This window comes from Hordeum vulgare, chromosome 1H (assembly GCF_904849725.1).
Source record: "Hordeum vulgare subsp. vulgare chromosome 1H, MorexV3_pseudomolecules_assembly, whole genome shotgun sequence".
NCBI classification, from domain to species: domain Eukaryota; kingdom Viridiplantae; phylum Streptophyta; class Magnoliopsida; order Poales; family Poaceae; genus Hordeum; species Hordeum vulgare.
This window is the reverse complement of record NC_058518.1, coordinates 291658061-291679321: the sequence shown is the minus strand read 5'-3', so window position 1 is coordinate 291679321 and position 21261 is coordinate 291658061.

Here is a 21261-nt window from a genome sequence, read left to right as displayed (position 1 = left end):
ATAATAATTAGTTATTATTATATTTATTTGTTCATGATAATCGTTTATTATCCATGTTATAATTGCATTGATTGGAAACACAATACTTGTGTGGATATATAGACAAAACATTGTCCCTAGTAAGCCTCTAGTTCACTAGCTCGTTGATCAAAGATGGTCAAGGTTTCCTGGCCATAGGCAAGTGTTGTTAGTTCATAACGGGATCGCATCATTAGGACAATCATGTGATGGACTAGACCCAAACTAATAGACGTAGCATGTTGATCGTGTCATTTTGTTGCTACTGTTTTCTGCGTGTCAAGTATTTGTTCCTATGACCATGAGATCATATAACTCACTGACACCGGAGGAATGCTTTGTGTGTATCAAACGTCGCAACGTAACTGGGTGACTATAAAGATGCTCTACAGGTATCTCCGAAGGTGTTCGTTGAGTTAGTATGGATCAAGACTGGGATTTGTCACTCCGTATGACGGAGAGGTATCTCGGGGCCCACTCGGTAATACAACATCACACACAAGCCTTGCAAGCAATGTGACTTAGTGTAAGTTGCGGGATCTTGTATTACGGAATGAGTAAAGAGACTTCCCGGTAAACGAGATTGAAATAGGTATGCGGATACTGACGATCGAATCTCATGCAAGTAACATACCGAAGGACAAAGGGAATGACATACGGGATTATATGAATCCTTGGCACTGAGGTTCAAACGATAAGATCTTCGTAGAATATGTAGGATCCAATATGGGCATCCAGGTCCCGCTATTGGATATTGACCGAGGAGTCTCTCGGGTCATGTCTACATAGTTCTCGAACCCGCAGGGTCTGCACACTTAAGGTTCGACATTGTTTTATGCGTATTTGAGTTATATGGTTGGTTACCGAATGTTGTTCGGAGTCCCGGATGAGATCACGGAAGTCACGAGGGTTTCCGTAATGGTCCGGAAATGAAGATTGATATATAGGATGACCTCATTTGGTTACCGGAAGGTTTTCGTGCATTACCGGAAAAGTTTCGGGCTCATCGGTAGTGTACTGGGAGTGCCGGGAGCGGTGCCGGGGACCATCAGGAGGGGTTTCACGCCCCAAGGTGTCTCATGGGCTATGGGAAGAGTTAAACCAGCCCCTAGTGGGCTGGAATAAGTTCCCACTAAGGCCCATAAGGTTTGAGAAGGAAAAATCACAAGCTGGAAAGAGTTTCCAAGTGGGAAGGTGGAATCCTACTCGAACTAGGATTGGAGTAGGACTCCTCCACCTCCAATTTCGGCCAAACCTTTAGGTTTTGAGGCTGCCTCCTCCCCTCCCTCCCTCCTATATATAGTGGGGTTTTAGGGCTGATTTGAGACAACTTTTGCCACGGCAGCCCGACCACATACCTCCACGGTTTTACCTCTAGATCGCGTTTCTACGGAGCTCGGGCGGAGCCCTGCTGAGATTAGATCACCACCAACCTCCGGAGCGCCGTCACGCTGTCGGAGAACTCATCTACCTCTCCATCTCTCTTGTTGGATCAAGAAGGCCGAGATCATCGTTGAGCTGTACGTGTGCTGAAGAAGAGGTGCCGTCCGTTCGGCACTAGATCGGAGCGGATCGTGGGACGGATCGCGAGACGGTTCGTGGGACGGTTCACGGGGCGGAGCGTGAGGACGTTCCACTACATCAACCGCGTTTCTTAACGCTTCTATTGTGTGATCTACAAGGGTACGTAGATCGTAAATCCCCTCTCGTAGATGGACATCACCATGATAGGTCTTCGTGCGTGTAGGAAAATTTTTGTTTCCCATGCGACGTTCCCCAACAGTGGCATCATGAGCTAGGTTCATGCATAGATGTAGTCTCGAGTATAACACAAAAGTTTTTGTGGACGGTGATGTGCGTTTTGCTGTCCTCCTTAGTCTTTTCTTGATTCCGCAGTATTGTTGGATCAAAGCGGCTCGGACCGACATTACTCGTACGCTTACGAGAGACTGGTTTCATCGCTACGAGTAACTCCGTTGCTCAAAGATGACCGACGAGTGTCGGTTTCTCCAACTTTAGTTGAATCGGATTTGACCGAGGAGGTCCTTGGATGAGGTTAAATAGCAATTCATATATCTCCGTTGTGGTGTTTGCGTAAGTAAGATGCGATCCTACTAGATACCCATGGTCACCACGTAAAACATGCAACAACAATTAGAGGATGTCTAACTTGTTTTTCTAGGGTATGCTTGTGATGTGATATGGCCAACGATGTGATGTGATATATTGGATGTATGAGATGCTGATGTTGTAATAGTTAATATCGACTTGCACATCGATGGTACAGCAACCGGCAGGAGCCATAGGGTTGTATTTAAACTAACGTTTGTGCTTCCAGATGTGTTTACTATATTGCTAGGACATAGCTTTAGTAGTAATAGCATGAGTAGCACGACAACCCCGATGGCGACACGTTGATGGAGATCATGATGATGGAGATCATGGTGTGACGCCGGTGACAAGAAGATCGTGCCCGTGCTTTGGTGATGGAGATCAAGAAGCACATGATGATGGCCATATCAGGTCACTTATGAATTGCATGTGATGTTAATCCTTTATGCACCTTCTCTTACTTAGAACGACGGTAGCATTATGAGGTGATCTCTCACTAAAATTTAAAGACAAAATTGTGTTCTCCCCGACTGTGCACCGTTGTGACAGTTCTTCATTTCAAGACACCACGTGATGATCGGGTGTGATAGACTCAACATTCACATACAACGGGTGCAAAACAGTTGCACACGCGGAACACTTGGGTTAAGCTTGACGAGCCTAGCATGTGCAGACGTGGCCTCGGAACACATGAGACTGAAAGGTTGAGCATGAATCGTATAGCTGATATGATTAGCATAGAGAGGCTTACCACTAAAACTATTCTCGACTCACGTGATGATCGGACTTGAGATAGTGGATTTGGATCATGTACCACTCAAATGACTAGAGAGATGTACTTTTTGAGTGGGAGTTCTTAAGTAATATGATTAATTGAACTAATTGTCATGAACGTAGTCTAATGGTCTTTGCGAATTATGATGTAGCTTGCGCTATAACTCTACTGTTTTTAATATCGTCCTAGAGAAAATTTAGTTGAAAGTTGATAGTAGCAAACTTTGCGGATTGAGTCTGTAAAACTAAGGATTGTCCTCATTGCTGCGCAGAAGGCTTATGTACTTAATGCACCACTCAGTGTGTTGCACTTCGAGCGTCGTCTATGGATGTTGTGAACATCCGACATACACGTTTGTGATGACTATGCGATAGTTTGGTGCAAAATACTTAATGGCTTAGAAGCATGGCGTCGAAGACATTTTGAAACGTCACAGAACATGAGTGATGTGCTAAAGAGATGAAATTGTGATTTCATGCTTGTGCCCTTGTTAAGAGGTATGAGACCTCCGACAAGCTTCTTTGTCCATGAAGTAAAGGAGAAAAACTCAATAGTTGAGCGTGTGCTCAGATTGTCTGAGTACGACAATCACTTGAATCAAGTGGGAGTTAATCTTCCAGATGAGATAGTGATGGTTCTCCAAAGTCACTGCCACCAAGCTGTGAGAGCTTCGTGATGAACTATAACATATCAAGGATAGATACAATGATCCTTGAGAGATTCGTGATGTATGACACTGCGAAAGTAGAAATCAAGAAGGAGCATCAATGGTTGATGGTTAGTAAAACCACTAAGTTTCATGAAAGGCAAGGGCTAGAAGGGATACTTCGTGAAACAGCAAAAGAGTTGCTACACTAATGAAGAGACCCAAGTCTAAACCCTAACCCGAGACTAAGTTCTTCTGTTATGAGGGGAACGATCATTGAGGCGGAGCTACCCTAGATGCTTGGTAGATAAGTAGGCTAGCAATTTCAAAAGTAGTATATTTGATATACATGATGTTGATGTGTGCTTTACTAGTAATCCTAGTAGCGCGAGGGTATTGGATACCGGTTCGGTTGCTAAGTGATTAGTAGCACGAAATGAAAGCTACGGCATAAACGGAGACTAGCTAAAGGCGAGGTGACGATACGTGTTGGAAGTATTTCCAAGGTTGATATGATCAAACATCGCACGCTCCCTCTACCATCGGGATTGGTGTTAAACCTAAATAATTGTTATTTGGTGCTTGCCTTAAGCATGAACATGATTGGATCGTGTTTATTGCAATATGATTATTCATTTAAAGAGAATAATGGTTACTCTATTTGCTTGAATAATCACCATCAATGGTTTACTGAATCCCGATCGTAGTGTCACACATGTTCATGATATTGGTGCCAAAAGATACGAGGTAATGATGATAGTACCACTTACTTGTGGCACTGTCGCTTGAGTCATGTTGGTATAAATTGCATGAAGAGGCTCCATGCTGATGGATCTTTATAGTCACTTGTTTTTGAATCACTAGTGACATGCAAATCATACCACATGAGCAAGGCCTTGTTTTCATTGAGATGAAACAAGATAGTAACTTGTTGGAAGTGATGCATTTTGATGTATGTAGTCCAATGGGTGCTGAGGCACGTAGTGAATATCATTATGTTCTTACTTCAATGACGATTTGAGTAGATACAAGAGTATTTACTTAATGAATCACAAGTCTGAAATATTGAAAAGTTCAATTCTGTTTCGGAGTGAAGTTTGTCGTAAAAAAAGGATAAACTGTCTATGATATGATCATAGAAATGAATATCTAAGTTACGAGCTTTGGTACACAGTTAAGACAATGTGGAAACTGTTTCGCAGTTCACGCCACCTGGAACATCATAAGTGTGATGATGTGTCTGAACGTCATAGCCACGTACTATTTGGTATGGTGCATGCTATGATGTCTCTTATCGAATTACCACTATTGTTTATGGGTTAAGCATTAGAGACAACCGCATTCACTTTAAATAGGGCACCGCGTATTTCCGTTGAGATGACACAGTATGGACTGAGGTTTAGAGAAATCTAAACTGTCGTTTCTTGCAAGTTTGGGCTTCGACACTTATGTGAAAAAGTTTCAGTCTGATAAGGTCGAACCCAAAGAGGATAAATGCATCTTCATAGGATATCCAAAACAGTTGGGTACATCTCCTATCTCAGATCCGAAATCAAAGTGTTTGTTTCTAGAAACGGATCCTTTCTCGAGGAAAGGTTTCTCTCGAAAGAATTTAGTGGGAGGGTGGTAGAACTTGATGAGGTTATTGAACCATCACTTCAACCAATGTGTAGCAGGGCGCAGGAAGCTGTTCCTGTGGCGCCTACACCAATTGAAGTGAAACCTGATGATGGTGATCATCGAGCATCGGATCAAGTTACTACAAGCCTCGTAGGTTGACAAGGTCGCGTACTACTTCAGAGTGGTACGGTAACCCTGTCTTGGAGGTCATGTTGTTGAGCAACAGTGAACCTACGAGTTAGGGAGAAAGCAATGGTGGGCCCGGATTCTGACAAATGGCTGGAAGCCATGAAATCCGAGAGAGGATCCATGTATAAAAACAAAGTGTATACTTTGGAAGAACTACTTGATGGTCATAGGACTATTGAGTAAAGATGGATCTTTAAAAGGAAGAAAGACGACTATGGTGATAAGTCACTATTAAGAAAAGCTCGACTTGTCGCAGAGATGTTTCTGACAAGATCAAACAGTTGACTATGATGAGACTTTCTCACTCGTAGCGATGCTAAAAATCTGTTAGAATTATGTTAGTAGTTGCTGCATTATTTATGAAATACTGCACATAGGATGTCAAAACATTGTTTCCTCGACGGTTTCCTTGAGCAAACATTGTATGTGATACAACGAGGAGGTTTTGTCGATCCTAAAGATACTAGCAAGTATGCAAGCTCCAACGATCCTTCAATGGACTGGTGCAAGCATCTCGGAGTTGGAATATACACTTTGATGAGATGATCAAAGATTTTGGGTTTGTACAAGGTTTATGAGAAACTTGTATTTCCAAAGAAGTGAGTGGGAGCACTATAGAATTTCTGATAAGTATATGTAGTTGACATATTGTGGATCAGAGGTAATGTAGAATTTCTGTAAAGCATACAAGGTTGTTTGAAAGGAGTTTTCGAAGGAATACCTGGATTGGGCTACTTGAACGTTGAGCATCAAAGATCTATGGAGATAGATCGAAAGCGCTTAATAGAAGTTTCAACAAGATGCATGCCTTGACAAGTTTTTGAAGGAGTTCAAAATAGATCAGCAAAGAAGGAGTTCTTGGTTGCGTTGTGAGGTGTGAATTTGAGTAAGACTCAAAACCCGACCCCGGCAGAATAAAGAGAATACACGAAGGTCGTCTTCTATGCCTTGGCCGTAGAATCTGAAGTATGCCATGGTGGGTACCGCACCTGATGTGTGCCTTGACTGAAAGTCTGTTGAGAGGTACAGAGAGTGATCCATGATTGAATCACTAGCAACGGTCAAAATTTATACTTAGTAACTGATGGACTAAGGATTTTTTTCTCGATTATCGAGGTGGTTAAAAAGTTCGTCGTAAAGGGTTACGTCGATGCAAGCTTTGACACTAATCCGAATAACTATGAGTAGTGAAACGGATTCATATAGTAGAGTAGATATTTGGAGCATTTCCGAATAGCACGTAGTAGAAGCATCTATAAGATGACATAAAGTTTTGTAAAGAACGCATGGATCTGAAAATTTCAGAACTGTTGACTAAAACCTCTCTCACGAGCAAGACGTGATCAGACCCCAGAACTATATGGGTGTTGGATTCGTTGAAATCACATGGTGATGTGAACTAGATTATTGACTCTAGTGCAAGTGGGAGACTGTTGGAAATATGCCCTAGAGGCAATAATAATTAGTTATTATTATATTTCTTTGTTCATGATAATCGTTTATTATCCATGCTATAATTGTATTGATTGGAAACACAATACTTGTGTGGATACATATACAAAACACTGTCCCTAGTAAGCCTCTAGTTGACTAGCTCGTTGATCAAAGATGGTCAAGGTTTCCAGGCCATAGGCAAGTGTTGTTAGTTGATAACGGGATCACATCATTAGGAGAATCATGTTATGGAATAGACCCAAACTAATAGACGTAGCATGCTGATCGGGTCATTTTGTTGCTACTGTTTTCTGCATGTCAAGTATTTGTTCCTATGACCATGAGATCATATAACTCACTAACACCGGAGGAATGCTTTGTGTGTATCAAACGTCGCGACGTAACTGGGTGACTATGAAGATGCTCTACAGGTATCTCCGAAGGTGTTCGTTGAGTTTGTATGGATAAAGACTGGGATTTGTCACTCCGTATGACGGAGAGGTATCTCGGGGCCCACTCGATAATACAACATCACACACAAGCCTTGCAAGCAATGTGACTTAGTGTAAGTTGCGGGATCTTGTATTACGGAACGAGTAAAGAGACTTACCGGTAAACGAGATTGGAATAGGTATGCAGATAGTGACGATCGAATGTCAAGCAAGTAACATACCGAAGGACAAAGGGAATGACATACGGGATTATATGAATCCTTGGCATTAAGGTTCAAACGATAAGATCTTCGTAGAATATGTAGGATCCAATATGGGCATCCAGGTCCCGCTATTGGATATTGACCGAGGAGTCTCTCGGGTCATGTCTACATAGTTCTCGAACCCGCAGGGTCTGCACACTTAACGTTCGACGTTGTTTTATGCGTATTTGAGTTATATGGTTGGTTACCGTATGTTGTTCGGAGTCCCGGATGAGATCACAGAAGTCACGACGGTTTCCATAATGGTCCAGAAACGAAGATTGATATATAGGATGACCTCATTTGGTTACCGGAAGGTTTTCGTGCATTACCGGAAAAGTTTCGGGCTCATCGGTAGTGTACTGGGAGTGCCGGGAGGGGTGTCGGGGACCATTAGGAGGGGTGTCACGCCCCAAGTGGTCTCATGGGCTATGGGAAGAGATAAACCAGCCCGTAGTGGGCTGGAATAAGTTCCCACTAAGGCCCATAAGGTTTGAGAAGGAAAAAACACAAGGTGGAAAGAGTTTCCAAGTGGGAAGGTGGAATCCTACTCCAAGTAGGATTGGAGTAGGACTCCTCCACCTCCAATTTCAGGCAAACCTTTAGGTTTTGAGGCTGCCTCCTCCCCTCCCTCCCTCCTGTATATAGTGGGGTTTTAGGGCTGATTTGAGACAACTTTTGCCATGGCAGCCCGACCACATACCTCCATGGTTTTACCTCTAGATCGCGTTTCTTCGGAGCTCGGGCGGAGCCCTCCTGAGATTAGATCACCACCAACCTCCGGAGCACTGTCACGCTGCCGGAGAACTCATCTAACTCTCCATATCTCTTGCTGGATCAAGAAGGCCGAGATCATCGTCGAGCTGTACGTGTGCTGAACGCGGAGGTGCCGTCCGTTCGGCACTAGATCTGAGCGGATCGTGGGACGGATCGCGGGACGGTTCGTGGGACGGTTCGCGGGGTGGATTGAGGGACGTGAGGACGTTCCACTACATCAACCGCATTTCTTAACGCTTCTGTTGTGCGATCTACAAGGGTACGTAGATCGGAAATCCCCTCTCGTAGATGGACATCACCATGATATGTCTTTGTGCGCGTAGGAAATTTTTTGTTTCCCATGCGACGTTCCCCAACAGTTTCGTACCCGACAATAATCTCTTCGTTAGTTCTCCGCTATTAGTGACTTTGGAGTGACTCTTTGTTGCACGTTAAGGGCTAGTTATATGATCCAATTATGTTATCATTGTTGAGAGAACTTCACTAGTGAAAGTATGAACCATAGGCCTTTTTTCCATGCATTGCAATACAGTTCGTGCTCACTTTTATTATTAGTTACCTTGCTGTTTTTATAATTTCAGATTACAAAAACCTATATCCACCATCCATATTGCACTTGTATCACCGTCTCTTCGCCGAACTAGTGCACCTATACAATTTACCATTGTATTGGGTGTGTTGGGGACACAACAGACTCTTTGTTATTTGGTTGGAGGGTTGCTTGAGAGAGACCATCTTCATCCTACGCCTCCCGCGGATTGATAAACCTTAGGTCACCCACTTGAGGAAAAATTGCTACTGTCCTACAAACCTCTGCACTTGGAGGCCCAACAACGTCTACAAGGAGAAGGTTGCGTAGTAGACATCAATTATCCTATTCCTCAGATGACTCATTTGACTCCAACTATAAATTGTTCAAAAATCAATCTGGTGAAGTATTTGCTCGATATGTTGGAACTAACTGCAGGAATGGACCCCCCGTGAAGAAAATCTGGCTCCCCAAAAGTTGCTTGAAAAATCTTCAGGTGAATGTCCTCATGACACCACGAGTGAAGAACCAGAACCCCAGATCAAATTCCTCATTTGTACCAAAGTCTTCAAGAGGATCAAAATCCTCAACTGGTCAAAACTATGCTCGTACTCGCTCTAATGCTTCTGATATGTAGGGAAACTACAAGGGATATGAATTGATCATTACTACTCAAATCATTATGTTCATAAATCCTCAAAGAACTTCTCTGCCTATTCATTTCAGCACTCTAACCCCCCTATTGTGAAGAGAAGTGCATTAGCTTCAATGCCCCCTTTCTCACATGGTGCTTGTAGGATGATAAACTCTTTACCACCCCCTTAGATGTGGGTGGTGAAGAAATTGAACTAATCACTTCTGCACATGAGGTCTCCAGATGAAAATCATCATTTGAAGAATTTGCTGGAGACGTGACGAAAATGCTTGATTGGACGCAAGCTAACATTGATGAAATGATAACATTTCACACATCCTCAAATTTACTGGTTATGACGAAATTCCTATCTGATGAAATTGATATCATATTCTTCAAGTCTGAAGCATATGAGATGGTAAGCTGTACTAATTCATCTGCAGGATGACAAACCCAAGAGTACTGAGTGGGTTCTTGATAGTGGCTGCACACACCACATGACTGGTGACAAAAGCTTGCTGAAGAATATGCCACTGACTCCATCACCACCCAAGCAAATCACTTTTGCTGACAAAGGTAAAAGCAAGGTATTGGGACTTGGCAAAGTGGCTATTTCCAAGGACAGGCACATGGACAACGTGATGCTTGTTGAATCCCTTGGGTTTCACCTCATGTCAATCCCAATGATTTGTGATCTAGATATGGTTGTTATCTTTGGAAAATATAGATGTGTTGTCATCATGGAATCTGACAGATCCAAAGTCTTCGAAGGTGTTAGGAGAGGAGATTTGTACATTCTTATTAGCAAAAACCTCAGAAGGCTGGCTATGGCATCGAAGACTTGGTCATGCAGGCATGAGGAATCTGTACACACTGCCGAAGAAGAAGCATGTCATTGGCATCGAATCAGTCAAATTCCTCAAGGAACACCTCTGCGGTGCTTGTTAGTCTGGAAAAATGACGAGATCCAAATACCCCTCGAAGACTATCATGACTACTACTGGTACATTTGAATTTCTTCACATGGATCTATTTGGACCTACTCATTATGCCACTCTAACAAATGCAACATCTTTATACGGCTTTGTCATAGTTGATGATTATTCTAGATATACTTGGGTGCATATCATTCTGTATAAAACTGAAGTGCAGGAAGTCTTCAAACGATGTTCCTCAAGGGTCTCGACGAACTTCGATGTCAAGATCAAACACATCAGGAGTGATAATGGAACAGAATTTAGAAAAACAGGTCTTGATGATTATCTTGATGAACTTGGTATTACTCACGAATTGTCTGCTCCTTATACTCCTCAACAGAATGGAGTCATCGAAATAAAGAACAGGACTCTGGTTGAGATGGCATAAACCATGCTTGAAGAATATCAGACTCCTGGTCGTTTCTGGCCTAAAGCAATCATCACTGCTTGCCATATCATTAACAGGGTATATCTTCACAAATTCCTCAAGAAAACTTCATATGAACTCCTCACGGACAAAAAACCCAATGTAAGTTATTTCAAAGTCTTCGGTGCAAAATGCTGGATTAGAGATCCGCACCACACTCAAAATTTGCACCTAAAGCACATGAGGGTTTTATGCTCGGTTACGGAAATGACTCGCACACGTACAGAGTCTTCAACAACTATCACAACAAGGTTGTTGAAACTGTAGATGTGCGGTTTGATGAAACTAATGGCTCCCAAAGAGAGCAATTGCCTCCTGATCCAGATAAATTATCCCTCCAGGAAGCAATCAAGTTCAAAGCTACTTAAGACATTGTTCCTACTAAGGAAATTGTTGAAGAAATCGTTCCCAACACTGATGAAATTCAGGAAGACGCTCCGAAGGAAATTGCTCCAGATCAAATTCCTCAGCCCAGACGAAATCCTCAACCAGCTCATCCGATGATTGCAAATGAAGTAGAACTTGACAAAATCCTCGATGACATCAACGCACCAGGTCTTATCACTCTCTCAAAAGCTTCACACTTAGTTAACTTTTGTGGGCATTCTTCTTTTGTGTCTATCATAGAATCTTCAAAAGTTGCTGAGGCTTTCATGGAACCTGAGTGGATTCAAGCCATGCAAGATGGACTTATTCAATTCAAGCTAAATGATGTGTGGGAGCTCGTCAAACGACCAAATCCTCGCAAGCACATTATCATCGGTACCAAGTGGATTTTCCGAAACAAGCCAGATGAGGATGGTCAAGTGGTGAGCAATAAGGCACGAATTGTAGCCCAAGGCTACACACAGGTTGAAGGAATTGATTTCGATGAAACATTTGCACCTGTTGCTAGACTTCAAGCTATTCGAATACTACTTGCTTATGCTAATCATCATAACATTACTTTATATCAAATGGATGTGAAAAGTGCATTCCTCAATGGTAAGCTTGAGGAAGAAGTATATGTCTCTTAGCCCCAGGTTTTGAGGATACGAAGAATCCAGACAAAGTCTTCAGACTCAAAAAGGCACTCTATGGCCTCAAGCAAGCCCCTCAGGCATGGTATGATACATTCAAGGAAATCCTCATGAAGAAAGGCTTCAAACCTGGTTCACTCGATCCAACTCTTTTCACAAAATCCAATGACAATGAACAATTTGTGTGCCAAATATATGTCGATGACATCATATTTGGTTGTACTGACAAACGTTACAGTGATGAATTTTCTTACATGATGAGTGAACAATATCACATGTCTATGATGGGGGAGCTGAAATTCTTCTTAGGTCTTCAAATTTATCAACAACATAACGGCATATTCATATCACAGGAGAAATACCTCAAGGATGTTCTGAGGAAATTCGACATGCATGAATGCAAAGGCGCCAAGACTCCCATGCCTACCAGCGGCCACCTCTGCACTCACGAAAATGGTAAAGATTTCGATCAACAGTTATATCGCTCAATGATTGGCTCTTTATAGTATCTATGTACATCTAGGACAAATATAATGCTTAGTGTTTGCATGTGTGCTCGTTTTCAAGCAAAACCGAAGGAATCACACCATAAGGATGTGAAGCATATTCTACTTAGCTCACACACCAACACTAGGATTATGGTACCCCAAGGGCTCAAATCTTCATCTCGTGGGATATTCTGATTCTGACTATGTTGGTGACCGTGTGGATCGCAAGTCAACTTCTGGCACTTGTCATTTCCTCGGAAGATCATTAGTCTGCTAGTCCTCAAAGAAGCAGAAATGCCTTTCTCTCTCCATTACCAAAGCTGAGTACATTGCTGCTGGATCCTGCTTTGCTCAATTGCTATGGATGAAGCAAACCCTCAAGGACTACGACATCAACATGAAGAATGTGCCTCTCTACTACAACAATGAGAGTGCAATCAAGATTGGATACAACGCAGTACAACACTCGAAGACTAAGCACATCCAGATTCGTCATCATTTTCTTCGGGACCATGTCCTCAAGGGCAATATCATCATCAACCATGTGAAGAGTGACGATCAACTAGCAGATATTTTCACTAAGCCCTTGTATGAGAAAAGGTTTTGCAAGTTGAGGTGTCAGCTAAATATCTTAGAATCTTCAAATGTTTTGTGAAAACATGCACACATCCTAACACTTATGCAAAATTGGTGACTTAGATGTGCAACACGCGAAGAATCGATTTTCTTCAATCAATGAAGAATATCACTCTTAGTGTGAAGAAATCAATGAAGAATTGTGTTCTCAGGGCCCTACGATAATTGTACGCGGCGCCTGAAAACCTTATACGGTGGGTCACGCCACCACCCAACTTTGAAAACCTTCAAGCTGCTTTTTCTTCAAAGTTGAAATTCATCAACCTGACAATTCACCACAAAATCCTCAAGTTTTTCAAAATATTCAAAACACTTGATGATTTTCATTTGCCTATATATATATATATATATAGACTGAGATTTCAAAGTCCTCAACATAATTCACTTATAGCTATTTCTTCAATTTGATATTTCATCTAAGTGAATGTGATCGGACCCTACTCCCGTCTATGCTATACTGAACCTAGTCTATTCAATTCTTCATATGTGTTCTACTTGAAACTTTGTTCAAAATCCTCATTGTGTTCTTGTCAGCTGAGCATATTGCAACGAAATCCTCAAATCCTCAAAAATGAATTTAGTGACATTACACAGTAACTGAACCCACTTCCCACGCTAGGATAAGAACGATCTCCACCGCTTCTATCGTGGGCTACACGTGTCGTGCGGAGATGAACCAGTAAGGGCAGTTCACAGTAACTGAACCCACTTCCCACGCTAGGATAAGAACGATCTCCACCGCTTCTATCGTGGGCTACACGTGTCGTGCGGAGATGAACCAGTAAGGGCAGTTCGGTCCTAAAGATTCTCTCAAACAGTTTTCCACCTTAGCTATAAATAGGTCCTTACCCCCTAGTTAAAACCCTTCGACCTCTCTTAATCTCTCCGCTCGAGCTCAAACCTAGCAACACTGCTAGCAATCTCGTCGTCAGTGAGGAACAACTTCACTGCCTCGACCTCGCCGTCGTTGAACTCACGCCGGAAGCGGAACATCTTCCTCCGCCGCCGCCGTAGTTGTCTTGTGCAGCCAAGTTAGGGCGCAGCAAACTTGAACCGAAGAGCTTCTCACTGTTGCTGCCTCTGTTCTTCGTGTTCGTCACACAGGGAAATTAAAATCTTATTTTACTACCCCTTTTGATCTACTATTTCACCTTAGATTCAAAAAATCTGTTTTTTCTCAGTGTTTGTCAGCTTCGTACACTCAATTCCTCAAACACTTAATGAATTTCACTAAGCCACTAAAATTCTTCATGTGATTCCTCAATTGTGTAAATTCTCGAATCTGCACAACTCTGGAACACAAGATTAGAATGCTTAGTCAAATTCCTCAACCCACTGGTCCAATTCCTCAACTTGCAAAATATCAATTTCTTAAAATCTGAGAACGCATATGACCTCTCCAAATTCCTCGCACCCTCTGTTCACAGGTACAAAATGTTAGTTGATGGATCTCTAGGTTCTCATCAACTTAACTCATTTGCAGCGTTCCTCGAAGAAACTTTGCCAGGGTCATCAGAATCTTCAAGAGTGCAAATTCCTCAGCAAAAGCATGAGTTGAAGAAAATGGAAGATGAAAGAAAGCAAAAGGGTGGAAAGAAACTTGAACAGAACACTGCAGTTGATATCCCTGAGGATATATACGCTAATTACTGCATGCCAGATGAGGAAATACATGGAAAAGAACCCATGCCGAAGCGGAAAATAAGGCTTCAGAAAATAGAACGCAGGTGGACTAAGGAGTGGAAGGAATATCCCTATGTCACTCCAAAGTATGCGAAGAAATTCACCATCAAACCACCTTGCAAGAGGCCTCCTCTTGGTAATCAACAGGTTGCACATCCCTCAAGTGTCAAAACAGTTGATGATTACCCTGAGGAGAAAGACAAACACTTGTCTAAACTTCAGAAGAAAGCAGAAGCTGCAGTGAAGAAATTCAATGAGGAATCTGCTGCTGCCTGATAACCCACAAGTATAGGGGATCAATTGTAGCCTTTCTCGATAAGTAAGAGTGTCGAACCCAACGAGGGGCTAAATGTAGGACAAATATTCCCTCAAGTTCTATCAACCACCGATACAACTCTACGCACACTTTACGTTCGCTTTACCTAGAACAAGTATGAAACTAGAAGTACTTTGTAGGTGTGATAGGATAGGTTTGCAAGATGATAAAGAACACGTAAATAAAAACAATGGGCTGCTTAGATAAAGAAACAATTACGTTAGTTTAACGAGTGTGGAAAAGTGGTGGTAGGAGTTGCAGAATTGTCCCTAAGGAATTGACTACGTTACTAGACCGATAGCAAGTTTTATGTGGGAGAGGCCACTGCTAGCATGTCATACCTTACTTGGAATTCTATGCACTTATGATTGGAACTATTAGCAAGCATCCGCAACTACTAACGTTCATTAAGGTAAAACCCAACCGTAGAAATAAGATATATTGGTCCCCCTTCAATCCCGTATGCATCAATTTCTATGCTAGGATGAAGCTTCTGTCACCCTTGCCCTCCAATACATAGTCCTATCAACATACTACTAACCCTATCGTGTGACCCATGCGAGCGCTCATATGATGGTCACCAAAGGACAGCAACACAACCACAAGCAAATTAAACCAATCATAGCAATTCATCAATCACCGATAGGACAACGAAAATCTACTCAGACATCATAGGATGGCAACACATCATTGGATAGTAATATGAAGCATAAAGCACCATGTTCAAGTAGAGGCTATAGCGGGTTGCGGGAGAGTGGACCATTGAACTTAGATGGGGGAAGGTAATGGAGGTGTTGGTGAAGATGACGGAGGTGTTGGTGTAGATCACCGTCACACGATGATGTACAGGGCGGCGTTCCGGCGCCGCCGCGAGAGAGGGGGAGCGAGTCCCCCTTCTTCTTCTTTTCCTTGACCTCCTCCCTAGATGGGAGAAGGGTTTCCCTCTGGTCCATGGTCTCCATGGTGGCGTCGGGGCAAGAGCCCCTCTGAGATTGGATCTCTCTCTGTGTGTCTTTCTGTTTCTGCGCTCCCAGATTCTGGCCTTTCACCGTTTCTTAACTTCCCGGAGATCCGTAACTCTGATTGTGGTGTCCTTTTAACACGATTTTCTTTCGGATATTAGCTTTCTTGCGGCGAAAGAAGGGCCCCAACCGCCTTAGGGGTTGGTCACGAGCCTACCAGGCGTGCCTTGGGGTAGGGCGCACCTCCTCGGCTCGTGATCCCCTCGGGCATCGTTTCGCGTTCATTCTTCTTCCCAAAAATCATAAATATTCCAAAACAAATCCCCGTAGGTTTTTTACTGCGTTTGGACTTCGTTTGGTATGGATATTCTGCAAAACAAAAAACATGCAACAAACAGGAACTGGCACTGGGCACTGGATCAATATGTTAGTCTCAAAAATAGTATAAAAAGTTGCCAAAAGTATATGAAAGTTGCAGAATATTGGCATGAAACAATCAAAAATTATAGATACAACGGAGACGTATCAGCATCCCCAAGCTTAATCCCTGCTCGTCCTCGAGTAGGTAAATGATAAAAAAGATAATTTTTGATGTGGAATGCTACCTAGCATAATCTTGATCATATAATCTAATCATGGCATGAATACTAAAACACGAGTGATTCGAAGCAATAGTCTATCATTTTACATAAAGACAATAATATTTCAAGCATAATAACAAAGCAATCATGTCTTCTCAAAATATCATGGCCAAAGAAAGTTATCCCTACAAAATCATATAGTCTGGCTATGCTCCATCTTCCCCACACAACGTATTTAAATCATGCGCAACCCCAGTTTTAGCCAAGCAATTGTTTCATACTTTGGTGTTCTCAAACTTTTTCAACTTTCACGCAATACATGAGCGCGAGCCATGGACATAGCACTATAAGTGGAATAGAATATGGTGGCTGTGGAGAAGACAAAAAGGAGGAGATAGTCTCACATGAACTAAGCGTATCAACGGTCTATGGAGATGCCCATCAATAGATATCAATGTGAGTGAGTAGGGATTGCCATGCAACAGATGCACAAGAGCTATAAGTGTATGAAAGTTCAAAAAGAAACTAGTGGGTGTGCATACAACTCGCTTTCTCACGAAGACCTAGGGAAATTTGAGGAAGCCCATCTTTGGAATATACAAGCCAAGTTCTATAATGAAAATTTCCCACTAGTATATGAAAGTGACAACATAAGAGACTCTCTATCATGAAGATCATGGTGCTACTTTGAAGCACAAGTGTGGTAAAGGATAGTAACATTGTCCCTTCTCTCTTTTCTCTCTTTATTATTATTATTATTATTATTATTTTGGTGGGCTTCTTTGGCCTTTTTTATTTGGGCTTCATTTGCCTCTTTTATAACTTCCTCACATGGGACAATGCTCTAATAATGATGATCATCACACTTTTATTTACTTACAACTCGATATTTATAACAAAATATGACTCTATATGAATGCCTCCGGCGGTGTACCGGGATGTGCAATGATCTAGCGTAGCAATGAAATCAAAAAACGGACAAGCCATGAAAACATCATGCTAGCTATCTTACGATCATGCAAAGCAATATGACAATGATGGTGCGTGTCATAATAAACGGAACAATGGAAGTTGCCTGGCAATATATCTCAGAATGGCTATGGAAATGCCATAATAGGTAGGTATGGTGGCTGTTTTGAGGAAGGGTATATGGTGGGTGTAATGCACCGGCGAAAGTTGCGCGGTACTAGAGAGGCTAGCAGTGGTGGAAGGGTGAGACTGCGTATAATCCATGGACTGAACATTAGTTATAAAGAACTCACATACTTATTGCAAAAGTCTATTAGTCATCGAAACAAGGTACTACACGCATGCTCCTAGGGGAAGGGTTGGTAGGAGTTAACCATCACGCGATCCTGACCTCCACAAAAAGGATGACAATCAATAAATAAATCATGCTCCGACCTCGTCATATAACGGTTCACCATACGTGCATGCTACGAGAATCACAAACCTTAACACAGGTATTTCTATGAATACACAATTACTCACTAGCATGACTCTAATATCACATCTTCATGTCGCAAAACTATTGCAAGGAATCAAACATATCATATTCAGTGATCTACAAGTTTTATGTAGGATTTTATGACTAACCATGTGAATGACCAACTCCTGTTAACTCTCTAAATAGGTATAAGTGAAGCATGAGAGTTTAATTCTTTCTAAAAAAGATATGCCCCGCTCTAACAAATATAAGTGAAGCAAAAGAGCATTCTACAAATGGCGGTTTTCTATATGTAGGGAAACACGCAATCCAAACTTCAAATGATATAAGTAAAGCACATGAAGCATTCTATAAAGCCATACTCAAAAGATATAAGTGAAGTGCAAAGAGCATTCTATAAATCAACCAAGTACTATATCATACCATCATGGTGCATAAAAGAAAAAGGAAAAATAAACACAAAATACGCTCCAAGCATTTGCACATATCATGTGACGAATAAAAATATAGCTCCGAGTAAAATTACCGATAGATTGTAGACGAAAGGGGGGATGTCTTCCGGGGCATCCCCAAGCTTAGACGCTTGAGTCTTCATTGAATATTACCTTGGGGTTCCTCGGTCATACCCAAGCTTAGGCTCTTGCCTCTCCTTATTCCTTCATCCATCATGGTCTCACCCAAAACTTGAAAACTTCAATCACACAAAACTCAACAAAACCTTCGTGAGATCCGTTAGTATAATAAAGTAAATCACCACTTTAAGTACTGTTGTGAACTCATTCCAAATTCATATTAGCATTATATCTACTGTAATCCAACTTAACCATGGTTCATACCCCCCGATACTACCCATAGATTCATCAAAATAAGAGAACAATGCACAGAAAACAGAATCTGTCAAAAACAGAACAATCTGTAGTAATCTGAATATATACCATACTTTTGATACTCCAAAAATTATGAAACAATTATGATACTTAAGGAAATTTGTATATAAATCAGCAGAAAAAATAATCAACTCAATAGCGCTCTCTGTATAGAAATAAGAAATGATTTCGTGAGTGCGAAGTTTCTGTCTTTTTCAGCATGATCAAAAAACTATCACCCAAACTAATCATAAAGGCTTTACTTGGCACATTATTTTTATAATACAATGGAATTGTACAAGGGGATAATTATTTTTGCGAGAAACTTCCATGAAAAATTCTACATCGTTTCCATGAGCATGAGCAGAAGTGTTCAAGGTCGACCCTCACTTCCGCAATGCATCACCTTTCAATCGCTTCTCTTTTTGAAAAAGTTTTAAGTTCCCCTCTATATTTTTTTTAAACTATATAAAAGCACTCAACAGAAATAAATGACTCTCTAAAACTTCCGGGTCGTCTCCCAGGTAGCGCTTTCTTTAAAGCCATTAAGCTAGGCATAAAGTCCTCAAGTAATGGATCCACCCGGATCCCAAGGTATATCAAAGCCAATTTTAATTAACAATGATTTGTAATTTAGTAGTGAGAACAAGGTAACATATATCATGCAATGACGAAGTCTAACTCTCTTCCTATGCATTGGCATGTCATAAAAGAACAATTCATGCACATCAAGTAAAGGCCAATACATAGCATAAGCAGTTTCTTGCAATTTTATCGTATTGGAAACATAGAGAGGTGGAGATGTAGTTCCTCTAGCATAATAATTGCAAGTAGGATCAGCAAGGACATGCATATTATATTCATCAAAATCATCATGTGTAATAGTAGAAGGCAACCATCTATGTAATCCCTAATAAGAGCAAACTTCTCCGATATAGTGTAGTTGGGAGAGTTCAAAAAGATAATAGGACTATCATAAGTGGGTGCGATAGCAACAATTTCATGTTTAACATAATGAACAATAGCAAGTTCATATTCATAAGCATCATTCATATTGGCATCATGGCCACAAGCATAGCAAGCATCAAGTTCATCAAAAAGGAATATTTCAAACGAATCCAAGGGATCGTAGCAATCAACATATCATTCATCCTTTGGTAAGAACGAAGGGAAATTAAACAATGTATGAGTTGAAGAGTTACTCTCATTAGAAGGTGGGCACGGGTAGCTAGTCCGCTCTTCCTCCTTTTGTTCTTCGCTCTCCTCGTCATCTTTTTCATCTAATGAGCTCACAGTTTCAGCATTTTCTTCTTCCATAGTTTCCTGCAAAATATTAGTCTCTTCTTGGGCAGCGGAGAATTTCTCCATAAATCGATAAATATGGGCATTATATTCATAATTAGTATAACAATAACGAAGAATAACAAATTTTCAGATCGGTAAACAACATCATCATTATCATCACACTTTTTAAACAGAGCTTCAATTTCATAAGCACCCATAAAAGCAACAAACTCTTCTATTTGTTCCACATCATAGTAATCATATATACCATTAGCATAAGAAGCCAAGGTTTCATTAGCATTAAATTTATAAGAAAAGGGAAGGTGTTTAGCCTTCATCCTAGAGCAACAAGTAATATCATATCTCAAGCATAGATCCCAAGCATACCATTTCAACATATGAATTTGATCCCATGATAGTTTCCCTTTTTGAGTCAAGCGATAATCCGTAAAGTATTCACGTTGATCCAACGTGTCTCCCATTATATAATTGAATGGGGTTTTCTCAGGATTATTAAAGAAGTGCATAATATTTTCCACATAACGAGCATCGAGGGTTTTAGGAGGTTCTCCATGAGTGGCAAGTACACCTAATTGTTTTGGTATTTCATGTTCCATATCCATAACCAAAGATAGAGAACAACTTAGAACAGCAAATAAATCTACTTAGTGCTAAAGAAAACAAGCACACACGAGAATATTCACCCGACGCTATTGCTCCCCGGAAACGGCGCTAGAAAAGGGTCTTGATAACTCACAAGTATAGGGGATCAATTGTAGCCTTTCTCGATAAGTAAGAGTGTCGAACCCAACGAGGAGCTAAAGGTAGGACAAATATTCCCTCAAGTTCTATCGACCACCGATACAACTCTACGCACACTTTACGTCACCTACAACAAGTATGAACCTATAAGTACTTTGTAGGTGTGATAGGATAGGTTTGCAAGATAATAAAGAACACGTAAATAAAAAAAAAGGGCTGCTTAGATAAAGAAACAATTAAGTTAGTTTAACGAGTGTGGAAAAGTGGTGGTAGGAGTTGCGGAATTGTCCCTAAGCAATTGACTACGTTACTAGACTGATAGCAAGTTTTATGTGGGAGAGGCCACTGCTAGCACGTCATACCTTACTTGGAATTCTATGCACTT